The sequence below is a fragment of the Cervus canadensis genome, chromosome 13 (assembly GCF_019320065.1).
Source record: "Cervus canadensis isolate Bull #8, Minnesota chromosome 13, ASM1932006v1, whole genome shotgun sequence".
Taxonomy (NCBI): Eukaryota; Metazoa; Chordata; class Mammalia; order Artiodactyla; family Cervidae; genus Cervus; species Cervus canadensis.
The window spans coordinates 45,224,467-45,248,905 of NC_057398.1; the positions used below are offsets into that span (position 1 = coordinate 45,224,467).

General features: G+C 36.3%; 1 protein-coding gene across 12 annotated transcripts in view; it reads right to left on the minus strand.

Moving 5' to 3' along the window:
• The window catches only part of CEP170 (centrosomal protein 170), a 131,174-nt gene that overhangs the window by 105,268 nt on the left and 1,467 nt on the right, over nucleotides 1–24,439 (minus strand). The window lies entirely within an intron of this gene.

Genomic DNA, 24,439 nt, shown 5'->3' on the forward strand with positions numbered 1-24,439 from the left:
AAGGGTCAACATCTACAGTTTACTTTTCCATCATCTGGAACAGTTCAGTTTACCCACAGGAGAATCATCCAATCTCCTCTCATAGTGGGCAAAAACACACTGATGATGTTGTGGAAGTCAAGTCAAGACAAATGATTGGGAAGAATCACCATTCTGTGTGAAGAGTGTCTATGTTATTTCCTTGGTTAAGCATAGCACTTTACCCTACCCTTGAATAAGCCTGATGGTCACATGTTTGGAGTCTCTCTGATTTAGTATCTTCTGATAATAAACCTCTCATCTGTGAGAATGGGAGTTTGGGCAATGAGACCTGATAGTTTTTTATATGAACTTTCAACTAATTTCCTTGTTTTCAGTCTGCCCTGCCTACTAAGATACAAGGTATGTCACATTCCCAAGCCCTTCCAAGATTCTAAGAGAATTTATCTGTTTACCCTGCCTACTAAGATACAAGGTATGTCACATTCCCAAGCCCTTCCAAGATTCTAACAGAATTTATTTAGTTCTTCCTCCCACAGTTCCCCCTCTTCCAAAACTTTCTCAACTTCTCTTCCTCTCCTTCTCTTTGTATTAGTGAGACTGGGAAGAAATGAGAAAATTTCAGGGGTCCTATTCAAAATACTTCTTGAAAACTGTTTCTTTTAGCATACAATTTTGAATAACACTGAACTACAGATTGACTTGAGAAATTGAGCTACTCTTAAAAGAAGTGAATTTCCAATGATAATATCTGTTCTCCATATCTATAGTTTGGTCATTTCATTCTAAATGCATTGAGTTCAGATTTCAAGTCAGGTACTATTAATATTGCAAGTACCAACTGTGATTCAATAGAAGCTAAAAAGTAAGAGGGAAAAGTCTCCATGATTATGTTAATCTAACTCTGGATATGTCTCCAGACAAACCCTAGACAAATGAGTATAACAGTTCATCAAACAACATATGACATGCTAATATATTTCCATACTCTTAAATGAAATGGCTAAAAATATTCTTGGTAACTTTATGAATTTGGAAAGAAGCTACTCTAAGGAAAACTTCAAACACCTATGTATTTCAAAGTGCTTCCTAATAAAACCTTTGTATTAAATTCTCCTAATAAAATGAAGAAAATAGTAGACTGGGTAATATAAAAGGGTCCATCTTCATGCCATCTATGAGAGAATCTGCCAATGTAAAGAACACACAATAAAAGAAATTCCATGCAAACAGTAATCAAAACAAAGTTGAGATGGCTATGTCAATGTCAGATAAAGTAGACTTTAGTTCAAAAAAGCTTATGAAAGGCAAAGAACATTCAGTTCAGTTCAGTTCAGTCGCTCAGTCGTGTCCAACTCTTTGCAACCCCCTGAATCGTAGCACACCAGGCCTCCCAGTCCATCACCACCTCCCAGAGTTTACCCAAACTCAGGTCCATCAAGTCGGTGATGCCATCCAGCCATCTCATCCTCTGTCGTCCCCTTCTCCTCCTGCCCCCAACCCCTCCCAGCATCAGGGTCTTTTCCAATGAGTCAACTCTTTGCATGAGGTGGCCAAAGTATTGGAGTTTCAGCTTCAACATCAGTCCTTCCAATGAATATTCGGGACTGATCTCCTTTAGGATGGACTGGTTGGATCTCCTTGCAGTCCAAGGGACTCTCAAGAGTCTTCTCCAACACCACAGTTCAAAAGCATCAATTCTTTGGTGCTCAGCTTTCTTCACAGTCCATCTCTCACACCCATATATGACCACTGGTCAGGGGCTGCGGCTGAGATAAGCCACCCCACGTCCGAGGTCAGGGTGGCAGCCGAGAGGAGCAACCCCACGTCCAAGGAACGGTGGCTGTGCAGGCGCAGGAGGGCCAAGAGGAGCTATTCCACATTCAAGGTCAGGAGGGGCAGCTGGGAGGAAACACCCCTCGTCCAAGGTAAGGAGCAACGGCTGTGCTTTGCTGGAGCAGCCATGAAGAGATACTCCACATCCAAGGTAAGAAAAATCCAAGTAAGACGGTAGGTGTTGTGAGAGGGCATCAGAGGGCAGACACACTGAAACCATAATCAGAGAAAACTAGCCAATCTGATCACAGGACCACAGTCTTGTCTAACTCAGTGAAACTAAGCCATGCCATGTGGGGCCACCCAAGACGGTCGGGTCATGGTGGAGAGGTCTGACAGAATGTGGTCCACTGGAGAAGGGAAAGGCAAACCACTTCAGTATTCTTGCCTTGAGAACTGTTCATACAGTATGAAAAGGCAAAATGATGGGACACTGAAAGATGAACTCCCCAGGTCGGTAGGTGCCTAATATGCTATTGGACAGCAGTGGAGAAATAACTCCAGAAAGAATGAAGGGATGGAGCCAAAGCAAAAACAATACCCAGTTGTGAATGGGACTGGTGATAGAAGCAAGATCTGACGCTGTCAAGAGCAATATTGCATAGGAACCTGGAATGTTAGGTCCATGAATCAAGGCAAATTGGAAGTGGTCAAACAGCAGATGACAAGAGTGAATGTCGACATTCTAGGAATCAGCAAACTAAAATGGACTGTATTGGGTGAATTTAACTCAGATGACCATTATATCTACTACTGGTGGCAGGAATCCCTTAGAAGAAATGGAGTAGCCATCATGGTCAACAAAAGAGTCTGAAATGCAGTACTTGGATGCAATCTCAAAAAATGACAGAATGATCTCTGTTCGTTTCCAAGGCAAACCATTCAATATCATGGTAATCCAAGCCTATGACCCAACCAGTAACGCTGAAGAAGCTGAAATTGAACGGTTCTATGAAGACCTACAAGACCTTTTAGAACTAACACCCAGAAAAGATGCCCTTTTCATATAGGAGACTAGAATGCAAAAGTAGAAAGTCAAGAAACACCTGGAGTAACAGGCAAATTTGGCCTTGGAGTACGGAAAGAAGCAGGGCAAAGGCTAATAGAGTTTTGCCAAGAGAATGCACTGGTCATTAGCAAAGAACATCATATACTGATAAAAGGTTCAATACATCAAGAGGATATAAAAACTGCAAACATACACACCTAACAACAGAACACTGAAATATATGAAGCAAAAACAGATAACATTAAAGGAAAAAATAGACAGTAGAACAATAAAAGTTGAAGGCTTCAATACTCCACTTTCAACTATGAAAAACAACTAGATCAATAAGAGAGGATTTTACAACACTAGAAACCAATCTGATGTAACACTTCACTCAGATTCACATTTTTCTCAAGCGCTTGAAGAACATGTTCATGACATAATGTTAGGAGTAAAACAAATCTTAATGAATTTAAAAAGACGGAAAATGTACAAAACAACTTTTCTAATCACAGTCGAATGGAATCATTCATCAGTAACAGAAGGAACACTGGAAAAGTCTCAGTACGTAAAAATTAAACAACACACTTTGACAATGAGTAGTAAAAGAAGCAATCATAAAAGAATTTAAAAGAAAAAGCAAATGAAAACAACACAGAATAAAAAGCTAATAATATTTGTTCAAAACTAGTCCTAATAGGGAAAGTTACAATTACAGTTATAGATGTAACCACTGTAAAAAGGAAAAAAAAAAAAGCAAAAAAAAGATCTCAAATCAATAATCTAGGTGCACACTTTAAGGAAACCAAAACCAAAGCTAACTGAAGGAAGAAGACAATAAAGATTACTATTTCCAGCTGTGGCCTTTTCTTTTTTGCTTAAAGGAATCACTTATCGTTCTTGAAAAGCTGATTTGGTGGTGCTGAATTCTTTTAGCTTTTGCTTGTTTGTAAAATTTTGATCTATCAAATCTCAATGAGAATCTTGTCTGGTAGATTTTTCTGAGTTGTAGATTTTTCCCTTTCATACCTTTAAATATATTGTGTCACTTTCTTCTCACCTGCAGAAGCTCAGTTCCTTGTATGTAACTGTTGTTGATCCCTTGCTGCTTTTAATACTCTCTTTATTTTTTATTTTTGCTATTTTAATTAGAATATATATTGATGTAGTCCACTTTGGGTGATCCTCTATGGGACACTCTGTATGTCCTGGACCTAGATGTCTGCTTCCTTTCCCAGGTTAGGGAAGTTTTCTGCTACTGTATCTTCAAAAATATTCTCTGTCCTTTTCTCTCTTCTCCTTCTAAGAAGCCTATAATGTGAATGTTTTTACACCTGACTTTGTGCCATTGGTCTCTTAATCTAGCCTCATTTTAAATCTAAATTATTTTCTGTTAATCTTGTGTGACTGCCACTACTCTGTCTGCCAGTTTGCTGACTATTCCTCTGTATCATATAACCAACTGCCAATTCCTTCTAATGGATTTTAAATTTCCAGTTATATATTCTTCAGCTGTGTTTCTTTTTTACATTTTCTAATTTTTTACTAATCACTCCATTTACATCAATGAACAGTCATTCACTCAACAAATCAATAAGGAGACATTAACCTTAAATGTTAGACTGGATGAACTTAATAGCAACATATAAAACACCCCATCCAAAGGCTGCAGAATACACATTCTTTTCAAGCATATATGGAATATACTTCAGGACAGATCACATGCTAGGCCACAAAACAAGACTCAGTAAACCTGAGGAAACTGAAATCATATGAAGCAACTTTTACACCAAAACAATATCATATTAGGAATCAACTACAAGGGGGAAAAAATATACAAAACTCAAATTGATGGAGGTTTAACAAAATGCTACTAAACAACCAATGGATCACTGAAAAAATTAAATAAGACACCCCAAAATACCTGTAGACAGTGAAAACGAAAACACAATGATCCAAAGTCTTTGGGTTGCAGCAAAAGCAGTTCAAAGATGGAAATTTATAGTGATACAAGTTTACCTCAGGAAACACAAAAGATCTCAAGCAACCTAACATTATGCCTAAAGGAACTACCAAAAAAAAAAAACACCCCAGCAAAACAAAACCCAAAGTTAGAAGAAGAGAAATCATAAAGATCAGAGCAGAATTAAACAGAGACTAAAAAAAAAGAAAAAAAAAAAAAAAGATCAATGAAACTAAAGCTAGTTCTTTGAAAAGATAAACAAAATTGATAAACCTATAGCCAGACTCATCAAGAAAAAAGAGGGCACGAATCATAAAATCAGAAATGAAAAAGAAGTTACAATCAATACTGCAGAAACTCAAAGAATTGTAAGAGATTACTATGAACAATATTATGCCAATAAAATGGACAACCCAGAAGAAATGGACAAATTCCCAGAAATACACAATTGTCTCAATAAAGAACTGGGAAGAAACAGAAAACATTAATGGACCAATTACTAGATGAAACTGATCAGTAATTTAAACAAACAAGCAAACAAAAGTTCAGGCCCAGATAGCGTCACAGGTGAATTCTAACAAATATTTAGAGGAGAGTTAACTTATTCTTAAACTATTCCAAAAGAGTGCAGAGGAAGGAGCTCTTCCAAACCCATTTTATGAAGCCACATCACCCCAGCAGCAAAACTAGACAAAGACAACACAAAAAAAGAAAACTGCAGGCCAGTATCACTGATGAACCAGGATGCAAAACTTTTAAACAAGTTAGTAGCAAACCAAATTCAACAATATATCTAAAAGATTACACACCATGATTAAATGGGATTTACTCCAGGGATGCAAGGACTTTGCAATATCTGATAATCAATTATTTATGATAAAGGCCCTTCAGGAGGTAGGCACAGAAGGAAAATACCTCATCATAATAAAGGCCATATATGATAAACCTACAGCTAACATCATACTCAGTGGAGAAAAGCAGAATGCATTTCCTTTAAGATCAGGAATAATACAAGGATTCCCACTCTCACCACTTTTACCTAACAACTGGAAGTCTTAGCCACAGCCATCAGAGAAGAAAAAGAAATACAAGGAATACAAAACAGAAGGGAAGAAGTAAAACTGTCATTGTTTGCAAACAAAATGACACTACACACAGAAAATCCTAAAGATGTCAGCAGAAAACTACTAAAGTTCATTAAAGAATTTGGTGAAACTGCAGTATACAAAATTAGTGTACAGAAATCTGCAACATTTCTGTATACCAATGATGAACGATCAGAAAGTAATTTAAGAAAACAATCTTATTTCTCATTGTATCAAAAAGAATTAAGTACTTTGGAGTAAATTTAAGGAGGTGAGAGACTGATAATCAGAAAACTGTAAAATACGGAAGAAAGAAATTGAAAATGATACAAACAAATGGAAAGACATGCTGTGTTCATGGATTGTAAGAATTAATACTTAAAATGTTAAAATGTCCATACCGCCAAAAGCAAATAATACCTAGAACAAATCTAAAAGTTGTGTGGAAACACAAAAGACACTCAATAGCCCCCCAAAATACTGATAAAGAACAAAGCTGGCAGTCCTCATTTTCAAATCACACTATAAGGCTGCAGTAATCAAAACAGTATGGCACTGGTCTAAAAAGAGACACATACATCAAGGGAACAGAACAAAGAGCCCAGAAATAAACCCATACTTATACGGTGAATTAATCTATGACATGTAGGCAAGAACGTACACTGGAGAAAAATGCCCTCTTTAATAAATGATGTTGATAACCTGGATGGCTACATGCAAAGGACTCAAATTGGACTACTCTCTCACATCATATACAAAAATAAACTGCAAATGGATTAAAAACTTAAACGTAAAGACTGAAGCCATAAAACCCCTAGAAAACAGACGTAGTACACTGTGACATGGACTTAGCAATGTCTTTTTGGATATTTCTCCTCAAGTAAGGGAAGCAAAACAAAAGAATAAACAAGTGTGACTACATCAAACTAAAACATTGTTGCACTATGAAGAAAGCTATCAACAAAAAGAAAAGGCCGCCTACTGAACGGGACTAGATATTTGCAAATTATGTACATGATAAAGGTTTAATACCCAAATTATGTGATAAAAGGCAAAAACACTAAGATTTCATGCAACTCAACATCAACAGGAACATGAAAAGATGCTGAACACTGCTAACCACCAAAAAAAAGGAAAGTGAAACCACAATAAGATACCTCATACCTGTCAGCCTCACACCAGGCTATCATCAGGGGACTTTCCTGGTGGTCCACAGGTTAAGACTCTGTGCTTCCAATGCAGTGGGCACAGGTTTGATCCCTGGTTGGGGAACTAAGATCCCAAGCCACACACACACAAAAAGAACGGTTCTTATCAAAAAAGACCACAAATAGCAAATGCTGGCAAAGATGTTAAGAAAAGGGAACTCAACAAAGACGTTGAGAAAAGGGAACTGTTTTACTTGGTAAAACAGTATGCAAGTTCCTCAAAAAACTCAAAATAGAACTACCATAGGATCCAGCAATCCCATTCCTGGGTATATATCAGAAGAAAACAAAAACACTAATTCAAAGATATATTAAATATATACCTCAATGTTCAGAGCTTACAGTGCTTGAGATATGGAAGTAATCTAAGAGTCCATCCATCAATAGATGAACGAATAAAGATGTGGGATATAAATGAAATACTACTTGAGCCATTACAAAGAATAAAATTTTGCCATTTTCAACAACATGGATGGACCTGGAAGATATTATGCTAAGTGAAATAAGTCCATGAAAGACATCTGCATACTGAATGATATCACATATATGTATAATCTAAATATAAAACAAACTAGTGAATATAACAAAAAAGAGATTTGCAGATACAGTGGTTCCCAGTGAGAGGGAGGAAAGAGGGCAGGGCAGGAAATGGGGAGGGGATTAAGAGGTATGAACTACTACATACAATATAAACACGTCTCAAAGATGTACACACCAGGAATATTATACCAAATAAAGTATAATCTACAAAAATTTTGAATCATTATGTTGTACACCTGAAACTAACTGTAAATCAACTACTCCAGGAAGATCCCCTGGAGGAGCGCACGGCGACCCGCACCAGCATCCTTGCCTGGAGAATGTCATGAACAGAGGAGTCTGGCGGGCTACAGTCCATGGGGTCACATAGAGTTGGACACAACTGAAGCAACCTAGCACAAATCAACTATACTTCAATTTACAAAAAAGAATTAACACTAATTCTTTACAAACTCTTCCAAAAACTGAAGAGGAAAGACATCCTAATCCATTCCATGAGGGCAGCATTATGATGCCAAAGGGAGACATAGTAACTACAAGAAAAGAAAACCACACTAATATATTATTTGATGCAACAATCTTCAACAAAATACTGGCAAATCGAATTCACTAGAATATTAAAAAAATTATATTGCAGGGCTACATGGGATTTATTCCTGGAATTAAAAGATGGGTCAACATATAAAGATGAATCAAGGTAATAGAATTTAATGCTAAAATGAAAGAAAAAATCATCAGAAATGCATTAGTTAACTAATTATGCTGATCAATGCAAAAAAACTATTTGACAACATGCAAAATCCTTTCGCGATAAATTCTTTGAGTTAAAAAGAAAGGAATCTGATACATCCAGGGCATTAATACATATTATCTGATAAACTGGAAGAATTTTATTTTATCTAAAGAGGAATTTAAGAGATTAAAATATTAGCTCAGAAACTTACTAATATAGTTTCAGAGATTAGACCATACGGAGTATGCTCACCCATTAGCCATGAACATATAATTAACATGTGCATGGCTTAGGTTTAGATTTAATAAGCTAAACAGATTCAGGGTCCTGAGAGTTTTATACATAATTCTAAAAAAGAAAATCAACAAAACTCTTAAATATATATTTATGTGCATGTGTGTTTTGGGTATGAGAAGAGGTAAGAGCTTTAACCATAAAATGTAAAAAAAAAAAAAAAGGTAACTTAAGAATTACAAAATATTAAAGCCTATTATTGAGAAATGAACACATTTTCTTGCTTCATTTAAAGTAATTAACAATATAACTAAAATACAACCCCAAACTTCCATTTCCCATAGCATCAATTTCTAACACTGGAATAAATTAAGAAGCCTACAATCTTAGATATGTTGCAGACTACACATAATACAAAACTGCATTAGTCTCTACCTTCTGTGCTTCTTAATTTCAGCATTTAAGATATCTCACAGTATAATAAAGAGCAGTATTAACAGATGCTGCCTAGAAGTCTTTCCCCGTGGCGGAGTAATACACTTTACAGCCCTACAAAACTTAGTTCAAACATCTATCATGCTATCATTTAAACTGTAACTTATAGCATTACTGATATCTGCAATATTATTATATGATTATGTTCTCTAGATTGCAATGTTACCATATGTTTCTAGTTGGTGAGCTCTTTGAAGGTAGGCAAAGTCTATTCCTCCATCCCTCTTCTTTCAGGAAATGCTTAAGAGAAACCTACCAAATTCAGGCACTCTGAGAATTGAAGGTGCACAAAGGAAAAACAAAAAGAAAAGCCTGCCCCAGGAACTCAATCCATCTACTGGCTGGTCAGTAGATGCCAATACAGAGACAAGCCTAAGGTGATACCGGAGCAAACAAGAAGCTGCCTTACTCCAGACTGGGAGGGGAACACCGAGGGGAGCAGCACTGCAAGTCAGCACAGGGCTGAGAGGCCTTTCCTCAGCTCTGCAGTGTGAGTGACAAGATATTTTTAATGAATGAATGAGTAGCTCTATAGAGCTGCTACAACTCTTCTTGAGTTGAGAATAATATGGAAATCTGCAAGCATAAAGGGTGAGAAATGAATCATTAAACCTTTGCTACAATTAAATATAGCCTTTAAATCCTGGTTAACTCCCTCTTCTCCACCACCTCCCTGCCTTCAATTATCTCTCTTATTCTTTATCTCCTTGTCAGATAAGGTCTTTTGGCAGCAGCTGCCAAAGTTTAAAGCTCTGACATTTGGAGGTCACAGGGAGGAGGTAAACACTGACCTAGCATCACAGTCCCATTTCCAAGTTCCTGGTAGCTACAGTCAGCTTTAAAAATTGATTCTCTTATTAAATCAAGAGTTCATTTCAGGATCTAATGGGTTACAAATGGGGTATTACAGCTTTAAATTTAAAAAAAAAAAAAAACAAAAACACAGGGACTGCAAATGTTCACCACAGAACACATTCTCATCACACTTTTAAGTTTCAACATTACATATATTTTACTGCTTTTGTTTATATATTTTTTTAAAGTTGCTTGTCACAGTTCAAATGGAGGACTGACAGCAAGAAGAGTATGTGATTTTAATTACTGTAATGTAGAGCCTTGTGATAGGTAAAAACAGTGTACCTGATATATAATAACATTACGAAAGAAATTTGAAACAATGCATCACATAACCCCCAGCAAAGAACTATTTTAGTTGGATTATTAGGTTTGAGCAGAAAAATAAAACTATTACACAAATGATCATCCGTGTATGCGACTACTTGAGCTAAAAAAACCTGTTAAGGAAAGTCTATCCTTATGCTCTGGCAATCACTTGGCTGATTAGTACCAGATGTCTTTACAGAGAACGAACTTCCTCTCATAACCCTCAAATCCTGCAGTAAGAAATAACCGCTGTAGGAAACATAAGCACTATCAATCTACACAGCTGAAAATGCTTTCCTCAACTGGTATAATCCTTATTTTAATAAAACCCTATCACCCACATGACAACTTTTCTTCTGGTATTAGCAGGCATGAAAGGGTGACAATGATCTCCATGGGTTTGGTCCAGTGCCCAGCTCTGTTTCCTGAATGAACAAACAGTAGGAGAAAGGAAAAAGAAAACTTACAACAAAAAAAAGTGATCAAGTTCACCTCCTGAAACTGTCATCTAAGGAGCAGTAAAGCTTATAAATTAAATGAACTAAATCGGTGCATCAACTGCCCATCTAGGCCTTTATAACCTGTACTATGTCTTTAAAAATTACTTTAAATTAAGACACTATTTTAGAACACTTTAAGGTTCACAGTAAAACTGAGTGGGGAAGGTACAGAGATTTCCCAATACTCCCAACCACCAAACATGTAGAGCTCCCCTCATTATCAGCATCCCCCACTAACAGTGATACTTTTTTTTTTTTTTTTTTTTTACAATTCTTGAACCTACACTGACACACCAGTATCAAAGTACCTAGCTTACATGAGGGTTCACCCTTGGTATTGTACATTCTGGGGGTTCTGACACACATACGATTGCATGTATCCCTCATTACGGTATACTGAGTATTCTCACTGCCCTAAAAAAAATCCTCTGTACTCCTCCTACTCAACCCTCTTGACCACACCTGGCGACCACTGATCTTTTTACTGCGTCCACACTTTCCTACAATGTCATATAATCAGCCTCTCAGACTGGCTTCTTTCATTTAGTGATATGCATTTAAGTTTCCTCCGAATCTTTTCACAGCTTGATAGCTCATTTCTTTTTAACGCTGAATAATATTCCATTCTCTGGATAGTGACAGTTTATTCATTCACTTGTGAAAGGACATCTTTATTGTTTCCAAGTTTTGGCAGTTATGAATAAAGCTGCTATAAATATCATGTCTTTTTATTCTATCATATCAAGTACCTAAAAGATAAGTGACTAAATTTTACATAAATGTATAAATTCAGGACTACTACTTCACATTTTCCCCATACTAGAGCCCTAATCGAAAATATCCTCAACACTAAAAGCTCTGCCTCTGACACCTCATATTTCTGAAAATGAGGAAAACATTAGGGCTACATTTCAGCTAAGGACTTGGGATCAAATAAGGGGCAGACATGACTGACCACTTGTTACAAAGGCAAACACATACTTTTCTATAATCTTTTACTTACAATAATAGATGTGCTATGCTGTGCTGTGCTTAGTCGCTCAGTCATGTCTGACTTTTTGCGACCCCATGGACTGTAGCCTGCCAGGCACCTCTGTCCATGGAGATTCTCCAGGCAAGAATCCTGAAGTGGGTTGCCATGCCCTCCTCCAAGGGATCTTCCCAACTTGGGATCGAACCCAGGTCTCCCGCATTGCAAGTGGATTCTTTATCATCTGAGTCACCAGGAAAGCATATGCCAGACAGTTCTAAGAATTTCATACACACACATTCACATAGTTGTTTTTAACAACAAAAATGACAGAAGGTTTAGGAAATGTACAAACATTATACAACAGTTACACTGGAAAATTCCACTTTACAGAGTACTATAAAATGAATTAATCTATTTTTCTTCATTCATAAGGTTACTTAAGTATGACCCACTAATAAGAGGGAGAGAGTGTTAAGACAGAAAAAGTTCACAACCTCAAGGAAGCAAAAATAGACAAACAAAAGCTAAGTAAATGAATAAGACAATTTCAGTGACAGTGGGAAGATATGAACATGAAAAACAAGAAGAGCATAATATAAGTGTTAGGGTGGTGCAGTTTAGGCTGGGTGGTCTGGGAAACATCTCTGAGAAAGTGATATATTCAAGAAAGAATATATTCAAAAATTCAGCTTTGCTGTATAATTAAATTGAGATGAGGGAGATAATGAAATACACTCCTGGGAAAAATGTATTCCTTTTAAAATCCCCACCCTCATTTGAAATAGTACAGTTAATCCAAAAAGTTAAATCCACAGCTGTGCTTATTTTGGATACCTACCAAGATACTTGTTCCATGATCATGTGAACAAAATCTGTACTGGGAAAACTTTTGCTTTCATATACTCTTGATTATTTTGGAACAACTGCTCCAAATTTTACTTTATAATCTGCCATATATACTATTAATTAAATCTTGAAAAAAAAAAAAGGCAAATACATGTTGGAAAAAAAACCCAATTTATGAAACAACTTTTGCCTAAAACAGCATTAAAGAGTAAAAAAATTTTTCATTAAGAAAAATGAAGATGACATTTCTAATATCAATAGTCATATATTCTATATCTGAGTTTACTATAGATCTTCAAAAGACTTAGATTTGATGACAGGCTTTTCTATAAATTGTCTAGGCAGTAAAGGTTACTGCTAAGTTTTCTCTGCCAGTTTATGAAAAATGTAAAAGCTGATTTGCTTGCTTTTGTAGAACTGTATGACTTTGTTAAAACATAATTTTGTTTTACACCAACAAATCAATTAAGACTCAGATTCAAAGATTTAGTATGTCCTTTGTTCCAGTAACTGTACTCAGTGCTTATGCTTTCACACAAGCATGAGTGAAACAAAACAAGCACGTGAGAAACATGTTTCCCTGGAAGAAAGTTGAAGTTAAATGACTTAAGCAAGGTCACAAATCTAATACTAGTAGACAGAAGCTATCTGAATTCAAACCTGGGCTTTCAGATACCAATTAGGAATCTGGAGTTAGCATATACAAACTATTATGTATAAAACAGATAAACAACAAGGTCTACTATACAACACACAGAACTATAATTCAATATTCTATGATAAATCATAATGAAAAAGAATATGAAAAACAGTATTGATGGATGTATAACTGAATTACTTTTCTATACACCAGGAACTAACACAACATTGTAAATCAACTATACTTCAATTAAAAAAAAAAGCAAACAACCTTTTCTGCTTATCATCACTACCTTTTCTCCTCTAATTCACTATAAATAAACTGTTTGGGAGGTGGTATAATAGTATCAGTAAAATAGATGAAAACTGAAATCAAAAAGTAATTTAAAAGTCTCAAAATATGTTTTAGACAAGGATACACTTTGTGAATGTATCAGAGAAGCACTTACTATTTAATAACAAGTTGCTAATTACTAGCCTGAATTATGCACTATTTCTTTTTACCTTCATGTTAAATTATAATGCTAGTAAATATACCAGTACTGTGCACAAGAACTATGATAGAAGGGTTCTGTATTAACATCTACACTGTCCAATATCTGAGCCATAGGCCACATGTGAACTACTAAGCACCTGAAATATGGCAAATGCATTTGAGAAGATTTTTTGTTTAATTTTTATTAATTTAAATGCAAATATTCACCTACCGCTAGTGGGTACTCTAGCTAGATCAACTTTATACAGACAGGAATCACAAGATAATTTACATTAAGGATAACTTCAGTTAAATACCTCATACCTTTCGAATAGAAGCACACAGAATAGGAGGATGAAAATAATTTACATTGGAAAGAGAAACTCTGGTCTGATCAAATAAGCATGATATTTTCAATGATAAAGGTATACAGAATTCATTCATACAAATTAGTAAGTTACATAAGCAATCAAGCCTATCTTTGGCCAAAAATTTTCAATAGTCGCTTCAACTGTTATTATGTCCTTAAGTTTGTTCTTTCACATATAATTCATTAAACAACTGATGCTTACAAAATTAGGTTCTTAATTATCAGAATATCATTTCAAAGAATACATTTACTACATTTTAAAGAAGTGATTTTGATCATTATATTTGAATTCTGTCAAATGGTAAACTTACTTTTAAGAGTATGTGGTATACATAAATATCGAAAAAAAAAGGAGAAAGCAGTTTTAGAGCAGGACTCAGTACATATATTTAGTAAATTTGGATTTCCAAGGCCAAAGTAACTTTTGGATTTTGAGCATGATACCCTTCGACAGCAGCTTATTTTAAAAATCTAGTTCTGACAACTAGCTCCTTATACACTAGCAAAGCTGGAATATAAATGAACCTAAGAATATCTTACCTTTCAGAATCTATGTCCTAAAATTAACTTTCAAATAAAGGGATAAATATATTATCATATGTCCTAAGAGCTTATTATTTTTTAAATGTAAGTTTTTACATCTTGAAAATTTATTGTACAAAAAAAATTATTTAAAACTGTTTTAAAATGATTAAAAAGTATGAAAAAAAATTTTAAAACCTTGAAAAAGTAAAGTACAGACAGTATATAGTGTCTAAGAGTGCTTTCCCTCCTTGTTTTTGGTGCTAGGCTTTAAAGAACAGCCTGTTTTTGCTAACCAACTTCCTTACCTTTCAAAACATTCTTGAATATCTTCTGACAGTTTACTGAATTTCTGTCCTCTCTCTTCCTCTCAACTGCCTTACTGAATCATGGTCAAAAATATCCTTATAATTGTAAGCCCAATAATCTTTAACATTCCTATTACATCACCTCTTAATTTCGCCGACCATTCTTACCTTCTGGAAACATTACTTTGGTTTCTCTGACTTCTCTGGTAAGTCTCTACTTTCTCTTTAAATCTTTATTTTTTAGGAGGTTAGTTCCCAATATACGTTCTCTTTGAGACTTCATTGAAGCCACTGGAACCCAGGGATCCCAATCCCCTGGCCCATGGACAGGTACTGTCTGTAGCATGTTAGGAACCGGGCAGCACAGCAGGGAGTGAGCAGTGCAAGAATGATGAAGCTTTATCTGTATTTACAGCAGCTCCCCACTGCTCACATTACTGCCTCCTGTCAGGTCAGCAGAAGCATTAGAGTCTCACAGGACTGCAAACCCCACTGTGAGGGATCTAGGTTGCCATACAAAAACTGTCTAAAATTGTCTTCCACGAAAACAGCCCTTGGTGCCAAAAAGATTGGGGACAGATGTACTGGACTTCAAATACAGTTTATTAAGCGACACATCTAAATGTCAAGCCAAAACCTCTTTTATAAGATAGAGACCTGATTTCTAATTACTCGTAAATCATTTTCATTTCCAAGTCCCCACTCACCTGTCAGAATTAATCTGAAAAAAAAAAAATTGCATCTTTCCATCCTCTGAACAAAATCTGCCTTTCCTTCTGTTCTATCTTGATAAATGGCAGTATCAAGAACCCAGGTACTCTCTCCCCCAATCTCTCTTTATTTAGATAAATCATTGAAGAAATGTGTACACGAAAACATGTATTTTCCAGTACTTCAAAAAGACCACTTCAACTTGGATTGACTGGACTGACAACATGGCAGAGAAGGGAATGGGGGGAATGGGCTGTAACTTAATAAAGAGAAAGAAATTTACAAAGTACTGGTGCACAGGAATTTTTGAAGAATTGATGCCTTTTGAACTGTGGTGTTGGAGAAGACTCTGGAGAGTCCCTTGGACTGCAAGGAGATCCAACCAGTCAATCCTAAAAGAAATCAGTCCTGAATATTCACTGGAAGGACTGATGCTGAAGCTGAAATTCCAATACTCTGGCCACCTGATGTGAAGAACTGACTCACTGGAAAAGACCCTGATGATGGGAAAGACTGAAGGCAGAAGAAGGGGACAACAGAGGATGAGATGGTTGGATGGTATCACCAACTGACTGGACATGAGTTTGAGCAAGCTCCGGGAGTTGGTGATGGACAGGGAAGCCTGGTGTGCTGCAGTCCACGGGGTTGTGAAGAGTCAGACATGACTGAGTGACTGAACTGAAACTGAGCACACAGGAAATACACAATGTTTTGATTTAGAATGCTGAGACTGGAGGAAAAACTACAGATTGCACCCAGGAAGAAGAGAGAACAGGAAGAGCAAGACCGAGATTAGAAATCCTAGTGATAAAACTAGACCCCTGAAAATTCAAAAAAAAGAAATGGTCGTCGGATAGTATTCTTTGATGAAATATCCATCTTATACAAACTTCATCATATCTTTGGTGAACAAGACTTATGAACTTGTAATTAACCTAAAATCCATTAGCAAAACAGTGCTAGATTCTATTAATGAATTATGTTCTGAATGTTATTAACAATAATCAGTAGACTTGCTTCCCCAAGAGACTTAAAAGCCCATTCTCTTGTCCTCAGGCCACCTTCCCCAAATAAATGTCTAAATTTTACTTTATTTACTGTTCATTTAATTGCATTCTATTTGTTTCCACCTCTCCAATTTACAAATTTTAAATTCTTTAGTCCATATAGTAGATCCTTAACATTCTGGAATCTGTTACAGGAACCACTTAAAATCTCAATGTGGAACCATGCTCTTTCACCACAAGCAAAGGGTCTTATACTTAGTGAATGGCCCAACACAGACTTTTTCACATAAAAGAAGGGTAGGGGAATAGTGGAAGTGGAAGGCAGTGAGGTATTGAACTGAGAAGAAATATTTCATTTCTTGACTTGTGACTGAAGGAAATAGCAGAATCAGTGGATTAGAGAAACAGTGTAGTCTATGGCCATACCACCCTGAACACGCCTGATCTCAGAAGCTAAGCAGGGTCGGACATTGTTAGTACTTGGATGGGAGAAACAGTATATGTTTCCTTCAATAGCTCTTCAGCTTAATCAAAAACAAAAACCAAACTATCTACCATTCCTCTTCAAAAGCACACACACACAGATGAACAAACAATGAATGTCCTGTCTTCCTGCGTCACTGGTGTCAACTTTGTCAGCTAGCTATTTACAGAAAAACTGAGTTCAGTAATACTCTGCTTAGTCTCCCAGTCGTATCCGACTCTTTGAGACCCCATGGACTATAGCCCGCCAGGCTCCTCTGTCCATGGGGATTCTCCAGGCTAGGATGCTGGAATGGGTCGCCATGCCCTCCTCCAGGGGATCTTCCCAACGCAGGGGTTGAACCCAGGTTTCCCGCACTGCAGGTGGATTCTTTACCGTCTGGGCCACCAGGGGAGCGCAAGAACACTAGAGTGGTAGCCTATCCCTTCTTCAGGGGAACCTCTCGACCCAGGAATCGAACTGGGGTCTCCTGCACTGCAGGCAGATTCTTTACCAGCTGAGCTACCTGGGAAGCCCTAATACTGGACTGGGTTATCCTGCCCTCCTCCAGGGGATCTTTCCAGCCCAGGGATCAAACCCAGGTCTCCCATATTGCAGGCAGATTCTTTACCGTCTGAGCCACCAGGGAAGCCCATGGATACTGGAGTGGGTAGCCTATCCCTTCTCCAGGAATCTTCCTGACCCAGGAATCAAATGGGGGTCTCCTGCATTGCAGGTGGATTTTTACCAGCTGAGCCACCAGGGAAGCCCTCAGTAATACTACTGGAATAGAAAACAGCATACTTCATTTTTAAACTACTGTTTAATATGACAGTGGTTACTACAAAATATTTCAAAAGTACATTCTGAAAACTTAAACCTGAAACAATTTCAAATGATTTAAGAACCCTTTTGTGAAAAACATACCTCTACAGTTTACTTTGAAATGGATCAATGTAAGAGGGACTGGTGAATAGACAAAGGTTTATGGCCTGATAAACTAACATAATGTTAATGGCAGAATCAAAATGGTAGGTATGCGAGTCATCACTATGAAACTGTTTCAATTTCCTTGTATATGTTTAACAATTTTCATTAAAAATAGTAGGGAAAAAATCCAGAACGATAATAAATCACATACACACAGGCTCTGTATTTTACAACAAAACTTACCTCACGAATTTACTCTGGTGAAAAGGAATAAAATAATTTAAAAAGTAGAAACTCTGAGACCAGTATATGTAAAATCTAAGGAATGTAACCAAAGGTGTACTGATAAAAATATTTACAGGCTTGTGTTTTCTCTGAACTAAAAAATAAACTGATCATTCAATAATTAGTAGAGATAAATATTAAAGATTTTTTAAAATAATAAATTTAAAACATTAAAATAAAAATAACAAATGAAAAAAGTTCATTCTTTAAAAAAAAATACTAAAACCCTTGGCAGATTTTATTTTTTCATTCATTACAGATATTTTGGGCTTGATGGAAACATTTCTTCAAATCTAACATCAAATGGTACCATACCTGTGGTGCTGGGAAGAGGATCACTAAGTGTAATTACAACTTTCATGTCTTTTGTTATCCATCCATCTAATGAGTTTTTCAAAATAAACCTCTGAGGTAGTTGGACTATTGCCAGCTTTATTTTATAAACAAAGGAACTGAACTTCTGAAATTAAGTGACATACCTTGTTCCTGCTGCTGTTTAGTCGCTAAGTCGTGACAAGCTCAAGATCACACAACTAATGCCTCTGAGGCAATTCCTGATAACAAATTCTTCTCACTGCAACTGTCTCTCCTGTTCAAACCTCAGCAGCAGCAGTGGTCACATCCACCCACCTAGGAAAGCTCCTGTTGTTGTTCAGTCGCTAAGTCGTGTCTGGCTCTTTGCAACCCCATGGACTGCAGCAAGCTGAGCCTTCTCTATCTCCCGGAGTTCACTCAAATTCATGTCCATTGAGTTGGTGATGCTATCTAACCATCTCATCCTCTGCCATTTCCTTCTCCTTTCGCCCTCAGTCTTTTCCAGCATCAGGATCTTTTGCAATGAGTCAGCTCTTCACATCAGGAGGCCAAAGTATTGGAGTTTTAGCTTCAGCAACAGTCCTTTTAATGAATATTCAGGGTTGATTTCCTTTAAGATTGACTGGTTTGAATTTCTTGCAGTCCAAAGGACTCTCAAGAGTCTCATCCAGTACCACAATTCAAAAGCATCAATTCTTCGGCTTAGCCTTCTTTATGGTCCAACTCTCACATCTATACGTGACTACTGGAAAAACCATAGCTTTGCTATATGGGCCTTTGTTGGCAAAGTGATGTCTCTGCTTTTTAATACACTGTCTAGTTTTGTCAGGGGCTTCCCAGGTGGCACAGGCTGTGGCTCAGAAGGTAAGGCGTCTGCCTGCAATGCGTGAGACCTGGGTTTGATCCCTGGGTCAGGAAGATCCCCTGGAGAAGGAAATGGCAACCCACTCCAGTTGGGTGAAAAACTCCACGGACAGAGGAGCCTGGTAGCTGACAGTCCATGGAGTCGCAAAGAGTCAGACATGACTGAGCAACTTCACTGAGCGACTTCACTTCCCAGGTGGCACTAATGGTAAAGATCCACAAATGCAAGAGACATAAGAGAGCCAGGTTCTGTCCCTAAGTAGGGAAGATCCCCTGCAGGAGGGCATGGCAACCCATTCCAACATTCTTGCCTGGGGAATCCCATGGACAGAGGAGCCTGGTGGGCTACGGTCCATAGGGTCACAAAGAGACATGACTGAAATGACTTAGCACAGGTTTGTCACTGTTTTCCTTCCAAGGAGCAGGCATCTTTTAATTTCATGGCTGCAGTTACTTTCTCAAAGAGTGATATTACCTAACCAGTCTCTAGTAGCTCTCAAGATGCAGAATATTGTATAAAGAAGCTATCTTTGTGTAAAAGAGGGTAAATAGTATAAATATATATACAGTATTTACTTAAATTGAAAAAAACTCACTGGAAGGATACATTAAAAAATTACCTATTAGATTGGGAGAAGTGGTTAAGTCAGCAGATAAGGTGGATGGGTGAGAGGATTTTTCACATTATTTTTCAAATAGTTTTTTTGGACCATTTTAATGTGCCATGTGAATGACTACTTAAGAATAAATAAAAAATAGCAGTCCATCACTCTCTATCCCTTTACTCTGATTTACTTTTACTCACAGCATCTATGCTTGACTTTATATATAATTATATAATTATCTATATCCACACCAGACAGTAAGCTTCAACCAACTCCCTTAGTACTAGAGTATATAATGATTTTCTCTTTAATTAAAAACAAACAAACAAACAAAACATTCAAATGGTTTTCATTATTCTTGTTGACACACACACAAAGGTGACCTTTTTCCTCCAGCATACTTTATGTAACTTTTTTTTCTATTTATAAATTTGCATGGTATGTCCTTGGCTATATCCAATACATGCGCAGGATGAAGATCTAAGAGGGCTTGCTTGTTAAATTTATAAATGTCAAAAAGCCAGGAAGAAAAGCTAATCCTTGGATGACAGAATCATTATTCAAGAAGATCTCAAGTTTTAACTACCTTCAATTAGATGATATTTAAAAGGGCTAAAGGTAAACATTGCTTAAAAACATTATCTATATGTATATACAGAATGGGAAATATCCTAACATAAAAAAGGTGCATGTTTATATTGACCACATCAGTGATTTCCAGACAAATTTTTCTAAGAAACAGAATGGGAAATAACAGAAGGCCAACTTTTTATTGCTTATTTAAGAACATGAAAACAAAACCCAAAGATTAATATCAAAAGAAACTTACTACCTACCAACACTATCATTTCATAAAAAAACGTCATTTTTAACACTAGAAAAGTAGAAATACAGAATGTAAAAAAGAAAATAATCCCTTGAATTGGATAAATATAACCTGAAAAGCCACATAGCATTTTTCTGCTTAGAACTGGTAAGATATTACTGTTGTTGGAGTTAACACAATTTTAGACTGTAAACACAACTGTATGGCTTGAATTAAGGAAAGGGATAATTTCACTACACTGCGTTCAGACCACAACTGCAGAACTATATGTGGAAACAGAATCAGAATGAAAAAGAACAGCACTGAGGAAACTGACTGATAGCTATCTAGTGATAGAGATGAGGAAGGTAAAGGAAACTTAATCATATGAAATTGTAGTGGTTGCAGATTTAATTTAGAAAAGGGAAAACTTGGCAGAGAACCACTATATTGAGAAAAACCTTACTGTATCTGACAAAAGAACTATAACCAATGGAATAAGTTACATAGTAAAGCAGATACTAGCTCAGTTTAAATAAGAGCATTCTATTATAATTTCCAAAAGCTAAATTAGCCATCCTATGGCCATTTGTTCATGGAAGTGTTGCTCATGGAAAAGGTGGGCTCAGTAAGATTTCAGGGATTAGTAATAAACGGCACCTTGTTTGAGATGACTTCTAAACTCTCCTCTGATTCTAAAATAATGTGAATTAGAAGGAAATAAATGTTATTTTTAAAAACTTACTGAAAAAGATGAATGAAAACAATTTTGGCTTCAGTCAAAAAGACAAAGTTTCAGTTAATAGGCTTTACCACTGAGTAATGAATGACACAGAGGCAAATATCCACTAACTCAGGACCTCAAGTATTTTCAACTTTAAGTGTAAAATAAAACCTCACTCATACAATGGCTGCATGAATTACACAGAGACACACAAAATGCCTGACACTTTGTAGGTACTCAATACACAGCAAGTATTACTCATTGCCTGGAGAATCCCATGAAAAGAGGAGCCTGGCAGGCTACAGCCCATGGGGTTGCAGAGTCAGGACACGACTGAACAACTAAGCGCACACATACGTTACTCATGTATTCATTAAATATTATGCTCCAAACGGTAGTATTTTCTATATTATTTGTTAGCCACCAATACACTTAAATAATAACTTGTTCTCTGCGGTGTTTTTTTTTTTTTCAAACCTATGCAATGCATACTTGGAATTCATTTCTACTTCTATGCTTTGCATAGTCTCTATTGGATGAAAGAAATTTCTATAACCTTGCTTTTGTTGGTTTCCTTTCTACCTCTGAACAGGAGTGGGATTTACTTTAGTACATATCAGCTATGTCATTTATTTTGCCCCCAAAATATAATATACTGTTGCATAATCATTTCAACTAAACTGGACTATATATCCAATTTAATCAAGCATACTACCAGAGGGCAAGGAGATCAAACCAGTCAATCCTAAAGGATATCAACCCTGAATATTCACTAGAAGGACTGATGCTGAAACTGAAGCTCCAATACTCTGGACACCTGATGCGAAAAGCTAAATCAATGGAAAAGACCTGATGCTGGGAAAGATTGAGGGCAGGAGGAGAAGGGGCCGACAGATGATGAGATGGTTGGATGGCATCACCAACTCAGTGGACATGAGTTTGAACAAACTCTGGGAGATAGTGAAGGACAGGGAAGCCTGGCATGCTGCAGTCCATACAGCTGCAAAGAGTCAGACACGACTTAACAACCAAACAACAACTACAACAGATGTTTTCTTACTCTTTTAGACAGCCTACACTGGCTAACTCATTGCTGAGCACTTCCCTCAAGAAATATTTGAGTAAATAAAGACCCATTTTACCAAGGGTAGTTATTAGAAATCTTAGTTATTAACAAAAGCTTATGAAATAAAAATAGTCTGAGGTTTCTCCCCATTAGAGGAAACCCATTTCTTACTGAAACACATCAACACTTAATACTTCAGTCAATAATATTTATCCACCAAATTTTTTTCAGACAGTATGCAATTCCTTTTTTATATACTTGCAGAATAATTCACAATTATACAGATATTTCAGTTGGCAGTTTAATATCATGTTGTCTGTTAGATATTTATAAGCACAGTATACTGCTTATCCCCCCAGCGTTCATGATAAAGAAGAAAAGAAAATCACTACACATTAATTAAAATACCAAGTTATTTTTCAGGGACAGAATTTTGTTGAGTAAAAATCATACTGACAACAAAGTTTAAACATATACAGTATTTAGTACTAGCTGAGTGATAGCTGATCACTATCAGATGCAACAATAAAACTAGTTTCAGAGGCTTTTGGGTTTTTTTAAAGAGATAAAAGGAAACAAGAAACTGATACTTGGAACAAATAAAACAAATCCTTAAACACAGGGTTTTAAAAATCACCTAGATATTCATACTAATAGACAGAATGTATGATAATTCTACAGTGTAAAGCTGAAAAACTTGCAGATGGTTATTTACTCCCATAATAAAGTAATTTTAGCACACCATTAAATTTAAAAGTAGAATACATTTCAAGTTTGATTTAATTCCACATGGTGATTACAGATTACTTTTAAGTAAGATGAAATTTAAGAGACATACTAATTCTCTTTTAAAAGTTTATCAAAATATAGTGTAGAACTAAAAGATAAAAAGTATAAGACAATAAAACCATTTTATGGCAAAATCAACTGAATAAAAGAGCATGATTTTAATAAAAAAGTTCAACGTGAATTTTCTTCCCTCAAACAGTAAGCTCTTGTTTAACTTGAATATAACAAAATTCACTGAATTTAAGAACGATGAACTTCATGAGTTCCTATAGGGCAGTTTCATTTATAACAGTTATAGAGTTGATCATACTATAAAATAGTACTGAAGAGCAGAAGATAACATTAAAATATGGTTACTAATATGAAGTAGGGGGAAAATTCCAACAGTTTCTGTTTTATGAAAAGTCCACTTTAAGGCATCTTTTCCTGTATCAATAAGTTAATTCATAAACTAAAGTTCCTCTTCATTAGTGTTACTTTTACATCAAAAGAAAAAGACTAGACTAATACAACTATGAGGTATCAATAAACTTGACTGTCACAGACAACTCAAAGAGCATGCAGAAAAGCATTCCATAATTTTGACAGGGTAGGGGGACCAAGGGACACAGATGAAAGAGCACATTGCAAAAAAGACTTCGGTTTTATCTGATTCTGCCTTTCATTAGCAGTTGGGCTTGGACAGACAAATCAGTTGACTTTCCAAGTTTTATGTCTTCCTCCGTCAAGTGCATTTAGATTTTTCAGTTTTAAAACAAAAAAATTCTACAAAATATACAAAGTTACGAAAAAGTAAAAGCAGCACTGGTTTTACTACTTAAAGAAATGGCAGAAAAATACAAAATGATTTGTAACGTGCAATGTAGTATTTCCAGAGCAGAATTCCTAAATCATTGCACATGCCCCGCTACGGTTATATTAGTGAAGATCTGGATACTGTATTCATAATGTAACTCTCTCCTTTCACATCATTCCTCCACCGGGTCCTCCCCTTCCTGCTTCAATCTCTTTTGCTGG